This window comes from Microcaecilia unicolor, chromosome 1 (genome assembly GCF_901765095.1).
Source record: "Microcaecilia unicolor chromosome 1, aMicUni1.1, whole genome shotgun sequence".
In the NCBI taxonomy this organism is placed as follows: Eukaryota; Metazoa; Chordata; class Amphibia; order Gymnophiona; family Siphonopidae; genus Microcaecilia; species Microcaecilia unicolor.
Genome location: NC_044031.1, coordinates 699759407 through 699775563, shown reverse-complemented (window position 1 = coordinate 699775563; position 16157 = coordinate 699759407). Strand labels below are relative to the sequence as shown.

Here is a 16157-nt window from a genome sequence, read left to right as displayed (position 1 = left end):
GGCTGATGGGGCTTGTGGATCCCTGCCAGCCACATCATAGGTGTGCTGCTACTGGGTGGGCCTGGGCCCACCCAGGCCCACCCTTGGCTACGCCACTGTTACCATATGTTCAGATTTACCCGGACATGCCCTCTTTTTGAGGACATCTCCGGGCAACCGGGCGGGTTTTGCCAATCTGCCCGTTTATCCGGATTTCTGGACAAACGGGCAGGCTGGTGGGCGGGCCGTCCTATAGGACAGCCCGCCCACCAGCCTGCCCATTTGTCCAGAATTCCAGACAAACGGGCTGATTGCTAGCCTCCCCTCCCCTTACTTACTACTGCCCTGGTGGTCTAGTGACCTCTTCCACCTTCGGGGCAGGAAAGAGCCCCTCTTTCCTGCCCAAAGTGCTGCCCTGCATGCATCCTTCCTGTTCCTGATCTAGGCGCCGATTCAAAATGGCCGCCGAGAGTTGAAGTCTCGCGAGGTCACGTCAACTCTCGGCGGCCATTTTGAATCGGTGCCAAGATCAGGAACAGGAAGGATGCATGCAGGGCAGTGCTCTGGGCAGGAAAGAGGGGGCTCCTTCCTGCCCCGAAGAGGTCACTAGACCACCAGGGCAGTAGTAAGGTAAGGGGAGGGGGTGGGGTGACAGGGAGGGGGAGTGACGGGGTGTGTGAGAGGGGGGAGGGGAAAATGTGACAGAAGGCAGAGCGAGGGCATGAAAGGGGGTGGGGTGGGGTGTAAAAGGGGCGTGGCAGGGTGTGTGGTGGGGCGGGGCAAGTGTCCTCCTTTTGGGGGGACAAAATATGGTAACCCTACCCTTTGGTCTATTGCATCCCACCTACTACTACTACTACTACTACTACTATTTAACATTTCCACCTCTGAGGAAACAGGAAGCTACATCAGAGAGGCGGGACGCAGTAGAGAGAAGGAGCCAGGAGCAGTGGCAGGGCAGCCTCTAGGAATTGCTGCTGCTGCTGCCTTTGGAAAAATGAGAAAGAAAAGGTAAATTGGTGGAAGAGGGCTGGGGAAGGAAGGGGGAGATGGCAGACCATGGCGGGGGTGGCAGCAGCAGCTCATTCCTTGGCTCAGCCGGCAGATTGTCTTGGGCCACCCCTGGACACCGTGGTGCCTAAAATGAGGTGCCAATTAATAGAATTGTCTCCTAGGTTTGCACCCTTAAAACTAAATTAAAACTTTAAAAAGTTCTCATACACACTGTTAAAAGAATTAGCTGCAAAGGAGACATTAATATGAATCATAGTATAAGAAAATGTTGGCAGTAGAGGCATCCAAATGTATACATTGTTTCAATTAAGGTCAACCACGCGAATCTTTGTAAACCACTCACAAATCTGAAACATGCAGAAATTCAGTTACCAAGTAATTGGATTCAACCAACACTTGGCATCTGTAACAGAATACAGAATTACATCCTTAAGGTTATATATGGTAGAAATAAAAGCACGTCTGATTATTTCCCAGGATTGCTTTAGGCATAACCCTGAGAACAGAGCAAAGTTATCTAGACTTCCATTATGATCTTAGCATGCCTTTTTTGTTTTTCTTGAAAAGTTATACAGTCAAATTTGAAAAACGACTGGCAACAGGGGAACCAGGATGTTAGTAGACCCTACAGTAGCTGACTGGGGAGAACAGTTTCCTTTTTCTGCCCTTCCTCTTGTAAGGAAATGGAGAATTGTTGTATAGATGCAAAAAACTTCCTTAGTCCAGAAAAGGAGTATGTAATCCAGTATTGCTAACCTGCTATTAGGTAGGAGTCTGTGATGCTAGTAACACATAAAACAAACCATTCTATATAACAAGATGAATTAAGAAATGGGTTTTCATTCTCTGGTTCATGGTCTCCTTTAATTAAACCCAAATTTCAGTATTTGTATAAACACGTTTTTATGAGAAAGGGGCATAAGAGAAAAATGGAATAATTATAGTATTCTTACCATGAAGATAAACAATTGCATACTTTTTCTGGCTTGTCGTCTGTCAAAGAAAGAGTAAAACAACATTTGAAAATGCAGTACATAAAAATAGTGCATGCAAGATGAATATTAAAAGCTGATAACGCTAAGAGCATTCTTCAGATGGATAAGTGAATAAATCCATCAGATAGAATTAAGAATTACTCCAGGTGTCCACATAGCAGTAGAGAGACGAGTATAATATTTTTATTGACAGTAATTCAATCCCAAATTTGAACCAAAGGTGAAAGTGATTTAGATACAGAGAGCTACTTGAAATGTGAAATAGACTGGCATATCATTTACTGTTCACATTTCCTGCAGTCCCTGCAATATCTTCCAGAGGGGAAAATATCAATACAGCCCAAATTATTTTGCTACATTTGTACCCTGCGCTTTCCCACTCATGGCAGGCTCAATGCGGCTTACATATTACATACAGGTACTTATTTGTACCTGGGGCAATGAAGGGTTAAGTGACTTGCCCAGAGTCACAAGGAGCTGCCTGTGCCTGAAGTGGGAATCAAACTCAGTTCCTCAGTTCCCCAGTTCCCCAGTCCAGCACCCTAACCACTAGGCCACAGAACAGGGTGGAGAATGGGCAGGAAGTAGTCCTCATAATGCAGACAGAGTTATCACACATTAAGGACTAGATTCTATGTGGGGCCAAAAACATTTACACGTTAAGGACTATATTCTCTATATGCCGCCTGAAAAATCGGCACCGACAATATTTCCACTTGGGCGTATTCTGTAAACCGCGCCTAGATTTAGGTGTGGTTTATACATCTAGCGGGTTTACATAATACACCTAGCAGTCATGCCTGCATCTAACTCTAGGCGTGTCCACTTACGCCAAGTAAAAATTGGTGTAAATACTGGCGCCTAAGTTAGGCGCGAAGCTGGTGTATTCTATAACCCTGCTGTTGGTTTTCAGAATGCCCACGGCCCACCCATTCCACACCCATGGCTATGCCCCCTTTTTGGCATCACGCATTAGAATTTACGCACACCACTATGCTTTACAAGTGGCGCACATAAATTCTAATTAAAGCCAGTGTCAATAATTAAGTGGCAATTATCGGCACTGACTGGCTTGTTAAGTAATTAAATTGCACACACACAAATCCAGAATACAACCAGATTCGCGCACACAGTTTCAGTCACACTATGTAGAATCTGGGAGTAAACGCTATTCTATAAAGGATCCGCGTCATTTATAGCTTAGTACTATGCGCATAAACAGTGCACTAACTTTAGGCACCAGCATTTACGTACCAATTGAGTCTATGCTGCAACAATGTATGTAAATTCTGGGAATGCCCCCAAACAGCCCTGTCCACACCCCCTTGAAATTACACGCCATAGGAGGTCCATGCACAGCATTATAGAATGCGATGTGTGCATAACTCCCAATTAATTAATTTTTTTTATTAGGATTTATTTACTGCCTTTTTGAAGGAATTCACTCAAGGTGGTGTACAGTAAGAATAAATCAAACATGAGCAATAGACAATTATAGCAGTAAACATATTCAAATAACAATATAAAATATAGCACAGTATACTATTTACAAGGTCAACACAATACATAATAGAACATTTTAATTGATAGTGAAGGGTAAAGCAAAGTTGGAGGTAAAAGAGTAAGAGGAGTTGGAAAATAAATGCCAATTAACACCAATAATTGGTTGTTAGCAGACAATTAGCACTGATTGGCTCATTAATCAATTAAGTTGTACGCACAAATCAACAATGCACACTGATTTGCGTAAGCAACTTTAATCAGCATATATAGAATCCAGAGGTAACTGTTAACATAGCAGATAATGCAGCGCAATTAACATCACCTGATGTTAATTGCATTGTTTTACCTCCAGCCGAGTTAAAACCCATGAGAAATGGCTGGGAAAGCTCCAGCAGTTAATGGTAGGGCTTTGCAGTAACCATATATTACAGCACAGAGATGGTGGTGGCTTCTCTAGCTGGTTTGGGTAAAACTCTTTTGAACCAGGGTGAAAGTGTGATCTCTCATGAGATTCTGCTACATTTGTTGAGTAGTTTTGGTATTTCCGGACCAGTACTACAGTGGTTTCAGGGTTTTCTTACTTGTAGGTCCTATTCAGATCAATGGGAAAATGAAGCGTCAGAGCAGTGGCGACTGCCCTGTGGTGTTCCACAGGGTTCTCCTCTTTCACCTACTTTATAAATCATCCTTTTACAATCACTGGGAGTTCTTCTGGACCAAGCTCATTTTTCTTTTTTCATATTTGCAGATGATATTTTAATTCTGAGTCCTGTATTTTCTGATTGGCCTGCAACAGTTTCTGGTCTAATAAAATGTTTCAGTATCATAGAGAGAATTGGTCCATGGCTTATAGACTTAAATAAAGGAAATACTAAGGGCTTCTTTTACAAATCCACGCTACCAATTCTCGGTGCGGCAAAAGAGAGGAAGCCCGTTCAATTTCTATAAGCTTCCTCTCATTTGCCACGAGGAAATCAGTAGCGTGGCTTTGTAAAAGAAGCCCTAAATTTTTATGGATGGGATCCAATGATCACCCCTTAAGTAATTTGCAATTTAATACTGGGATGGATAGTTTTAATTTTGATAAATCAGCTAGGGTTCTCGCTGTTGAACTTGATAATATGATTAGTATGAGATCACATATTAAATCTAGTGGTTAAAAAATCTTTATTTCTTTAAAAAAAAAGCTTTGCCACATCAAAAATATTTTAATACACTAACCTTTCAACTAGTGGTTCAGTCCTTAGTTCTCTATAGAATTGATTACTGTAATGTGGATTTTTGTTGATGCACAAAGACCTCATTGAGAAGATTACAGATCATGCAAAATATGATAGCCAGGTGGATTTTTTTCACTGAGTCGATATGATTCAGCAATCCCATATTTGTTTGGTTGCCGGTCAAGGCACAGGTGCAATTCAAACTGGGTTTTAGGTTGTTGTACGATGACGCTCCACATTACTTAGCAAAAATGGTAAATATTTTGGCTCGTTTTAAATCAGATCATTTATGTGAACAATTATTACTACATTTCCCTTCAGTAAAAAGGTTAGATTTAAGAGGTTTTTGTCTACTTCTATTTCTTACCAGGCAGTTCAATTCTGGAATTTGCTTCCACTAGAACATCATAGAATTAATAACTATTTGCTTTTTAGAAAGTTACTTAAAAATTTCTATTTGGAAAATAATTTAAAATGTAATTTTAATGGCTTGAAATAGATGTTTATAGTCTGACAGTACCTTTTTTTAATTTATGATGTTATTCTGAACAATTGGTTCACTCTTTCTCTTTTGTGACCTGCTTCGAACTATGTATAGTGTTAGCAGGATACAAGTCTAGTGTAAAGTAAAGTAATTGTGGCAATGTAAACATCAGAACTCCAAATCCTTACCACAATATTATGGACAGCCAAAGCTAATATCTTAAGGAACAACAAAAAGAATAAAAACAAATTAATGTTCAAAAGAATGAAAATAATGTTCAAGAACGGGAAAGGAGCAGTCATATCAAGGACTGTGATCAAGAGACCTACACATCTCTGGAAATCATAATTCCTCATCCAGTTCAGAAATAGTTTTATAATTATTTTCTCAAAAATGTTGCAGTTAAAACAACTTTGAACAGATCTAGGCATCCCTAGGCATTCCAATGAAAAGGAATCATCTGCAACTTGCTTGTTTGTTTTTTCTTATTTCCACATTATCCACATGAACTAACACAGCAATCACGATGGTTTTTATCGCTCACAAATAACTGAAGGGTTTTTTCTAAAATTAAGCACACTAATCAGGATTGAGATAGGAAAGCTCAGGGCAAAACAATGGTCATCTTTCAAGAAAACCATGAACATATGGAAAATCATAAATTAACAGAAAAATGCCACCATCACTGTGCCCTCTATGCTGAGCTGGAGTCATCCAACTGCATTCCCACCAGTGGGGGATGGTGCTTCAATATTGTGTTTTCAGCAGTGCATTTTTTCTAGTAAAAAAGGTGCCGGTACTCAAATGCCAGGCCACCTTTCAGGGGTGTGGTGATCACTGAGGGACCCACCCCACAGTAGCCAGGCCCCCTGCAACCTGTCACAGAATCTATGACAAGGCAGAATTGGTGTGTAGAGTCCGAGCTCTTTCATTAAAACTTGGAGTTCATAGGTCAATTTTAGTAGACAATGGAAAAGGTGCCGGTACTCAGTACCTCCAAGTACCCCCTCAAAAAAAGCCCTGGTTTTCAGTCGCTAGGAACAGGCAGGTTCCATGAAGTTCTGCAGACTTTGCCTGCCCCTCACTCTTGAAAACGTGAAAGTGAAACAGTACCTCCCACTGACAGGGTATGTTAACCTCTGTAAACTGTAACCACATCCTCTGGCAACAAGTTCCAGAGCTTAACTATTCGTTGAGTGAAAAATATTTCCTCCTATTCATTTTAAAAGTATTACTTCATTGAGTATTCCCTAGTCTTTGTACGTTTTGAAAGAGTAAAACATTGATTCACTTTTACCCATTCTATACTACTCAGGATTTTGTAGACCTCTATCTTATCCCCCCCTCAGCTGTCTCTTTTCCAAGAGGCATTCCGTGTCCTTTATCATTTTGGTTGTTAACCTTTTCTAATTCCGCTATATCTTTTTCGAGATACGGCAACCAGAATTGCACGCAATAGTCAAGGTGAGGTCATACCATAGAACAATACAGAGGCATTGCATTTATGTTTATTAATGATTTGATGAATTGCCAAATCCTGGGAAATCCCATATCCAAGTGATTTATAAAATTTCACAACTATATAAAAAGAAAATAGAACGCCATTGAGTGACAGGGCATATCTGAGGTTCACCAGAAAAAAGACACACCCAAAACTAACTTTAGAAAGCTACAGAGGAAAGCAGAGGTGACTAAAACTTAACAAGTAAAAACTATAACTAATTGTTGTTGCTGAAAAGTTCACCAGAACTAACACATTAAAAGTCACAGCGAAAAAATGGGTCTTGAGTTTTTTCTTAAAGGATTGAAAGAATTGCATGGTAAATTATTCCACAGGCAAGGGGACAAGAATAAAAAAAAACCAGAGGATTTCATTGATTCTTACAAGCCTGAGATGGAGAAGGAAGAACCAGTCTATGATCTTTTAGAGATTGCAACAGTCACGAAGGGGAATAGGGAATTGTAAAACAAGATAAGTAATCTGGAGTACCATCACATAAGGCCTTGAGCATTAGAGATTGAATCTCGAATTGAATACAGGCCCAAATGGGAAGCCAATGCAATTTCAAGAAAAGTGGAGTGACAGAATCCCGGCGCCTTGCTCTGCACAAAAAGTGAGCAGCCGTGTTTTGCAAGGATTGCAACCATTTTAGACTAGATTGAGGGAGCCCTGCGAATGCAATAGTACAGTAATCTAACTGGGTAGTGACAAAAGCATGGTAAATAGTATGTAGAGACTCCACATCCAAATGATTTGATGGGTAAATGTTAAGTGAATATATTATAATATTCTTCATCTTATTTTCCATCCCTTTCCTAATAATTCCTAGCATCCATGATTGATTTAAAGTCCTAACCTTTGTGGCTGATCCTTTAAGCTTCTTTTTAACCATTTTCCTCATGTTTATATCATTACAATATTGTGCAAGCAAGTCTCCTATAGCCCTCAGCTATCAGATGCTCCACATAGTGACATAGAAACATAGTAAGTTACGGCAAATAAAGACCTGAATGGTCCATCCAGTCTGCCCGACAGTCACATTCATTATCAATTCAAGATTTAAATCAACAATGAACGTGATATTATATCAGTGCTTTTTTGTGTCAGTGCGGCGTACCGGCACCTTTTTTTCCTAGGGCCAGCTCACCTACCCGCCCCACGACATGTTTAAATCTTTTTTTTTTAACCTGAAGTCGCAGTGCCGGCAGCGGCGTTAGCGATAGCAGCAGGCTCGTCTCCTTCAGCCTTCCCTTCCCTCTCAGTCTTCCGTCTTTCTCTGACGTAGTTTCCTGTTTCCGCTAGGGCGGGACACTGAGACTCGGAAAGGGAAGGCTGGAGGAGGCGAGCCTGCTGCTTACACTAACGCTGGTGCTGCGACTTCAGGTAAAAAAAATAAAAGATTTAAACGAGTTGCAGGGCGGCAGGAACAGAAAACAGGGCTGTCAGGAAGCTAAGGGTGGGCAGGTGGGGCTGGGGTGAGTTACTGGACATGGAGGGGGGATAGGGGTAAAGAGAATCGCTGGACATGGAGGGGAGGGCAGGGGAGAGAAGAGAAGAGAATTGCTGGACATGGATGGGAAGGGAGGGCATGGGAGAGCAGAGTTGCTGGACGGATGGATGGAGGGAAGGGCAGGAGAAATGCTGGACATGGATGGAGGAGAGGGAAGACAGGAAGGAGATGCGCATGGATGGAGGGGAGGGGAGAGTGGAGAAATGCTGGACATGGGTGGAGTGGAGGGCAGGGAGAGAAGTGTTGGAGGGAAGGAAAGACAGACAGAGGAAGGAGATGCACACAGTTGGAGGGGAAGGGGAGAAATAACTGGACATGGATGGAGGGAAGGTAAAACAGAGGAAGTAGATGCACATGAATGGAAAAGGTGCAGCGAAGGGCAACTAAAATGATAGCAGGGATGGGACGACTTCCCTATGAAGAAAGACTAAGGATGCTAGAGCTTTTCAGCTTGGAGAAGAGACGGCTGAGGGGAGATATGATAGAGGTATATAAAATAATGAGTGGAATGGAACAGGTGGATGTGAAGCGTCTGTTCACGCTTTCCAAAAATACTAGGACTAGGGGGCATGCGATGAAACTACAGTGTAGTAAATTTAAAACAAATCGGAGAAAAAGTTTCTTCACCCAACGCATAATTAAACTCTGGAATTCGTTGCCAGAGAACGTGGTGAAGGCGGTTAGCTTGGCAGAGTTTAAAAAGGGGTTAGACAGTTTCCTAAAGGACAAGTCCATAAACCACTACTAAATGGACTTGGGGAAAAATCCACAATTCCAGGAATAACATGTATAGAATGTTTGTACGTTTGGGAAGCTTGCCTGGTGCCCTTGGCCTGGATTGGCTGCTGTCGTGGACAGGATGCTGGGCTCGATGGACCCTTGGTCTTTTCCCAGTGTGGCATTACTTATGTAGGGGGAGAGGAGAAATGCTGGACATGGATGGAGGGGAGGAAAGACAGAGGAGGAGATGCACATGGATTTAGGGGAGCGAGGAGAAATTCTGGACATGGATGGAGGGGAGGGGAGGGAAGAGAGTTGAAATGCTGGACATGGATGGAGGGGAGGGAAGAAAGGAAGTGAGATGAACATGGATAGAGGTAAGGAGAGAGGAGAAATGCTAGACATGGATGGGGGAGAGGAAAAATGCTGGACATGGATGGAAAGAGGAAGGAGATGCATACTGACAAGATGAGGGAAAGGGAAAAGAGGAGAAAAACTGCACATGGATGGAGAAAATAGGCAAAAGCTGGATCCACTCTATACCTCCTCCAGTCAAGTCTGCAGAGGACCCAGCTTTTACCTATGGATGTAGGGCAAGAAATGAAGAAGAAAGGAGGAAAGTAAAGAAATAAATGGAAAGGAAGCCCTGGAAACGGTGTTAAGGGAACAGATAGAGAGCAGCAGAATCAGATACTGGGACCAACATGATCAGAAAAACAAAGTCACCAGACAACAAAAGTAGAAAAAAATCATTTTATTTTCATTTTAGTGTTTAGAAGATGTCCAATTTGAGAATTTATATCTGCTGTCTTATTTTCCACTGGGTATACTGGAGCTGTATCAGCTTATAGAATTATTTATAATGAAAAAAAATTGCATTATTTTTTTCTCCTATACTGGTATAGTATTTTCAATGATACTGCTTATATGCGCCACGGCTGGTATAAGGGGTGTGGCTACAGTAGGTGTGGCTGCCTTAGGAGCGGAGCCATGGATGGTGACCCCCCCCCCCCCCCACACACACACACACACACACACACCCATAATGAGTACCGGTACCTTTTTTCCTACAAAAAAAGCACTGTATCATATACTTGATCATGGTCTTTCTTTGGTGTTTCTGGGACACAGACCATAGAAGTCTGTCTGGCTCTGTCCTTATGTTCCAACTACTGGAGTTGCCATCAAAGCCCACTCCAGTCTATCCAAATTTGTCTCATCATTTGCGGGACAAAGACCATAAAAGTTTGCCCAGCACTGTCCTCACATCCCAAACCACTAGATATTCTGTCAAAGCTCTCTCTAGCCCATTCTAAACCAGATCACAATATCTGGGACTCAGACCATACAAGCCAGCCCAGCACTGGCCTTGGTTGACGCAGCCACAGTTGCCATCTGTCACCACTTCTGTGAAGGGGGACCACATCCACTCTTCTCCAATCCAAAGGAAACTCCCCTGTCTCCAACCGTTTATTAAGCAAATCTTTAAGAGGACCAACCAGAACCTCTCTGAGCTTCCTTAATATCATGGGATGGATCCCATTTAGTTTCATGGTTTTGTCCATCTTCAGTTTTTCAAGTTGTTCATAAACACTTTCTTCCATGAATGGTGCTAAATCCACTCCATTCTCATATGTACCTTTGACAGTCAATTGTGGTCCTTCTCCAGGATTTTCTTCCATGTACACAGAAGTATTTGATTAGCACATTTGCTTTATCCTCATCATTCTCCATATTGCTTTATTATCTGTTTTTGTTAGCTAGGAAATGTATCTTATTACAGTGCCATAATGAAACCCTGCCGAACATGACACAGTTGTTGAATCTGGTCTATGCTATGATGATCTTTGAGAGGCAGAAAGCAGGTTGGAAAGATGCCAAGCACTGGATCAAGTTTCAAAAATTTGGGAGACAATATGGAGTGGGATGTTCACGCTATCCAAAAATACTAGGACTAGAGGGCATGAGTTGAAGCTACAGTGTGGTAAATTTAAAACGAATCGGAGAAAATTTTTCTTCACCCAACGTGTAATTAGACTCTGGAATTCATTGCCGGAGAACGTGGTACGGGCGGTTAGCTTGACGGAGTTTAAAAAGGGGTTAGATAGATTCCTAAAGGACAAGTCCATAGACCGCTATTAAATGGACTGGAAAAATTCCTCATTTTTAGGTACAACTTGTCTGGAATGTTTTTACGTTTGGGGAGCGTGCCAGGTGCCCTTGACCTGGATTGGCCACTGTCGGTGACAGGATGCTGGGCTAGATGGACCTTTGGTCTTTCCCAGTATGGCACTACTTATGTACTTATGTACTTATATAGGGCATGCAGCTGGATTCTTAATTATTAACACAGGGGGTTTTGCTTCTGCTTTGTTGATTGCCACTGTATGCAAACAGAACTCTTGTATATGCATTGTGGATACTTTGAAAAGCTAATTGGCTGGAGGTCCCTGGGGACAGGTTTGGGAAATATTATTCTGCCTTATCAATTTAGATCTGCTATCCATGGCTAAAATGTTAATTGATCAGAGAAATACAAGTTGCTTCCTAAGCTAATGGACAAGACATTACAAATCCTGATGCTCTATTGAAAAAAAATGACCTTGACCAAACAAGGATAAAAGGTCAGTGTTGAAAAGCACCAGAGAATCTATTCATAAGCATCATCATCGTTACCTCCCTTATGTAAAGATTCTTTTCTATTGCATCCATAAGAAAACCATGGAGGAGCATAATTGAAAGGGGCGCCCAAGTTTTCCTGAGGACCAGGGACGCCAAAAGGGGGGGGGCAGGGGGGACAAAATTCCCCGGGCCTCCAAGGGGGGCCCGGCGCTGGGGTCAGGCCTCCAGCACTGCAGTTCCCGGTCTCACCTGCCTGCCTCCTCGGTTCCGGGCCCTCTGCATTCGAAGCGGCAGTCACAGATCGCCTCCCTTCGGGCCTTCCCTCCCTGTGCCCCGCCCTTGTGGAAACCGGATGTTACATCAGATGAGGGCGGGACACAGGGAGGGAAGGCCAGAAGAGAGGCGATCTGTGACTGCCGTCCTGAATGCAGGGGGCCCGGAGCCGTGGAGGCAGGCAGGTGAGACCGCGGACTGCAGCGGCAGAGGGAGCAATGGGGGACGGCAGCGGTAGGGGGAGTGACAGGGGGCGGCAGGGGGAGCGACGGGGGTGGCAGCAGTGGGGGGAGCGACAGGGGGCGGCAGCGGCAGGGAGAGCGATGGGGGTGGCAGCGGCGGGAGGGGGGCAGAGGTGGGGCGGCCTTGCCCTGGGCCCGGCCTAGTCTCTCGGCGGCCCTGCTGAGGACGTCCTCGGAGGACATCCCAGCGAAGGGGTGGGGAAACCTGTATTATAGAAACAAGACGGGCATCCATCTTTCGTTTCAATAATACGATCGGAGACACCCAAATCTTGACATTTAGGTCGTCCCTACAGATGGTTGTCCTTAGACTTGGTCGTTCTGATTTTCGGTGATAACAGAAACTAAGGACGCCCATCTCAGAAACAAATAAATGCAAGCCCTTTGGTCATAGGAGGAGCCAGCATTCGTGGCGCACTGGTCCCCCTGACATGCCAGGACACCAACCGGGCATCCTAGGGGGCACTGCAGTGGACTTCAGAAAAAGCTCCCAGGTATACAGCTCCCTTACCTTGTGTGCTGAGCCCCCCCAAAACCCACTACCTACAACTGTACACCACTACCATAGCCCTTACGGGTGAAGGGGGCACCTACATGTGGGTACAGTGGGTTTGTAGTGGGTTTTGGATGGCTCACATTTATCACCACAAGTGTAACAGGTAGGGGGGGGGTTGGGCCTGAGTCTGCTTGCCTGAAGTGCACTGCTCCAGGGACCTGCATACTGCTGTCATGGACCTGAGTATGACATTTGAGGCTGGCACAAAATATTTTTAAAGTTCTTTTTTGAGGGTGGGAGGGGGTTAGTGATCAATAGGGGAGTAAGAGGAAGTCATCCCCGATTCCCTCCGGTGGTCATCTGGTCAGTTCAGGCCTCTTTTTCTGCCTTGGTCGTAAGAAAAACAAGACCAGGTAAATTCGTCCAAATGCTCGTGAGGGATGCCCTTTTTTTCCATTAAGGGTCGAGGACGCCCATTTTATTTATTTATTGCATTTGTATCCCACATTTCCCCACCTATTTGCAGGCTCAATGTGGCTTACAGAGTTTGGTTATGACATAATCATTTCATGATATCAGATACAATTAGTAATGTACAAAGATTAAGTAAGGGAAGAGAGAATAAAGGTACTACGTAGTATAGAGGTGCCCATGTGTTAGGCACGCCCAAGTTCCGCCTTCGCTACGCCTCCGACACACCTCCGTGAACTTTGGTCGTCCCTACGACAGAAAGCAGTTGTGGATGCCCAAAATTGGCTTTTGATTATGCCAATTTGGGCGACCCTGTGAGAAGGACACCCATCTTCCGATTTGTGTCAAAAGAAAAGCGTCCTTCTCTTTCGAAAATAAGCCTGATAGTGTGCTACATTCCAGTACAGTAGATTCCAATTAATTGGGACACATCAGGACTACAGCAATTTGTCCTAATTAAGTGGTTGCCCCCCAAAAACTGAACTTGCCCAGAATCACAAAGGGATACAGTGGGAATCAAATCCAGTTCGTGCCCACTCGTTACTTTACTATAAATACCACATGGAAGGAAGTAACGCTACGGTGTGGAAGTGGTTGTTTTGGGTTGTAAAAAGGGAACGCCAGGTGGCCCTGCCTTCTATGCATGTAATTTTGCCAGCTGACTGTGTAGAGATGGATGCGGAGAGAAACGTCAAGATTGTGGAAGTGTAGAGCACGTACCCCACATCTGATTTAGGAGTAGGGCATGGTAATGGTATGGGGAAGGGGGGGGGGCAGATGACAAAAAAATTCACACTGGCCCGGAGAATAGCAGACCAGAGAGTGCAAATGCGGATGCTACTGGCCCAATTAAACGGCACAGTGTCCCAAATAAGCAAACTTTTTCCACCTTACAAATATGCTTTTGTTTTTATTCTCCCAGATTTGGAGCAAATAAGTGGCTACCCCGATTAACCAGTGTCCCAATTAGCCATCCAAATCCACTTCTCCTCTCCCTTCACTCTCTATCTCAGTTGATAACACCCTCATCATCCCTGTCTCATCTGCCCGCAACCTCAGTGTCATCTTCGACTCCTCCCTCTCCTTCTCTGCGCATATCCAGCAAATAGCCAAGACCTGTCGCTTCTTCCTCTACAACATTAACAAAATTTGCCCCTTCCTCTCTGGGCACACCACCCAAACTCTCATCCACTCTCTCATTACCTCTCGCCTTGACTACTGCAACCTACTTCTCACCGGCCTCCCACTTAGCCACCTATCCCCCCTTCAGTCCATCCAGAACTCTGCCGCACGTCTTATCTTCCGCCTTGACCGATATACTCATATCACCCCTCTCCTCAAGTCACTTCACTGGCTTCCGATCAGATACCGCATACAGGTCAAGCTTCTCCTACTAACCTACAAATGCACTCGATCTGCAGCCCCTCCTTACCTCTCTACCCTCATCTCCCCTTACGTCCCTACCCGTAACCTCCGCTCTCAAGACAAATCCCTCCTTTCAGTACCCTTCTCCACCACCGCCAACTCTAGGCTCCGCCCTTTCTGCCTCGCCTCACCCCATGCTTGGAACAAACTCCCTGAGCCCATACGCCAGGCCCCCTCCCTACCCATCTTCAAATCATTGCTCAAAGCCCACCTCTTCAATGTCGCTTTCGGCACCTAATCACAACACCTCTACTCAGCAAATCTAGACTACCCCAACTTGACATTTCATCCTTTAGATTGTAAGCTCTTCTGAGCAGGGACCGTCCTTAGTTATTAATTTGTACAGCGCTGCGTAACCCTAGTAGCGCTCTAGAAATGTTAAGTAGTAGTAGTAGCCAGAATCTACTGTATATAAAATGTTGGGAAAAAATGGATTGTCATCTGCTGAACTGGAAAGGTTTCGCTATGGAACTCAAAGTCACAGCAATGCAGTTTGATTCAGAAAGATCTGTAGTAACAGAGCAAAGAAAACTTCAGCAGAGCAGTTTGTTTCACAATTCACTGGCAAAGCCTGAGTCTCTTCACCAAAATAACAAAAGTGGGCTGCTTTTCCCACGGATGTGAAGACAAATAAGCTTTCTGATAATTTCATGTTCATAGTACTGGGATTAATTTCAAGCACATAAATCTTGTTAATTGGAGCCTCTCTATGTACAAAAATGTCTCCCTGTACAGCAGTCTACTCCTTGCTAAATTTAGCCAGCTGGCACACAACCATGAGAGGTGATGAATAGATCCCAGTAGCTCTGAATAGATGCAACTTTGTCACAGCTCATCTTCAGCACTTTGTTACACCTTGTTGAGATAATTTATCTGTCTTTTCAACAGAAGCATAAAAGCTCCAGTTAAAGGTTTTCCTCAAACGTTTGATGTTCTGTCTGTAGCTTAAGCAACAATGTTATGGTGCCAAGCTGGTCATTTCTTGGATTTAGAGAGTCCTACATTCCCACTTTTTAGGCCTCTCTGGCAGGGGCGTAGCCAGACAACAGATTTTGGGTGGGCATAGGCAAGAAATGGGTGGGCACCAAGTGTTCTCCCCCCCCCCCCCCCCAAAAAAAAAAACCCACCACTAAAAAATCTCTCAGCTGGCAGGGAAATGCTTCTTTCCACCTTGGCAGTCTGCAGCAGGCATGCGCTGAAAACTGAGCATGCGCAGGTGCCAGTACCGTGGAGAGTAGCGTCTCCGTTAACATCAGCTGAAAGAGCTTGGGATCTCCACCAGCTACTGCTAAACGTGTGCTACTGTTGGGTGGGACTGAGCCCTAAGTGGGTGGGCCCTGGCCCACCCAGGCCCACCTGTGGCTACGCCACTGCTCTCTGGACCGGATTCAGTAAATGGTGCTGAAAAATAGGCGCAAGGAAAAATCAGCGCTCAGTGCCATTCTATAAAGGGCGTTCTGGGATGAGTGCATTTTATAGAATAGCACCTTGAACGCTACATTACACACATTAGCCCACTATGAAACCACTAGATCCTGTACATTCTTCTTTCTGGCCCCAAAGTGTGGAAGGTTTTCTCCCACCCCTACCCCTTAGATCAGAACTGCCCCTCCCTAGATTTAAATCCCTTTTGAAAAGTCACTTCTTCTCTTTGGCTTTCAATGTCCCTTTAGACAGTCCCCAGTGACTGACTGACCTACTT

The 16157-nt window shown here is 44.3% G+C and overlaps 1 protein-coding gene across 3 annotated transcripts in view; it reads right to left on the bottom strand.

Annotated features, from left to right (window-relative positions):
* Positions 1–16157, bottom strand: part of THSD4 (thrombospondin type 1 domain containing 4) — a 903119-nt gene that overhangs the window by 856870 nt on the left and 30092 nt on the right. For all 3 annotated transcript variants that reach the window (XM_030188643.1, XM_030188634.1, XM_030188628.1), the window contains exon 2: positions 1947–1986. The gene's annotated coding sequence lies outside the window, so the exon portion shown is untranslated. The remainder of the gene's footprint in view (positions 1–1946; positions 1987–16157) is intronic.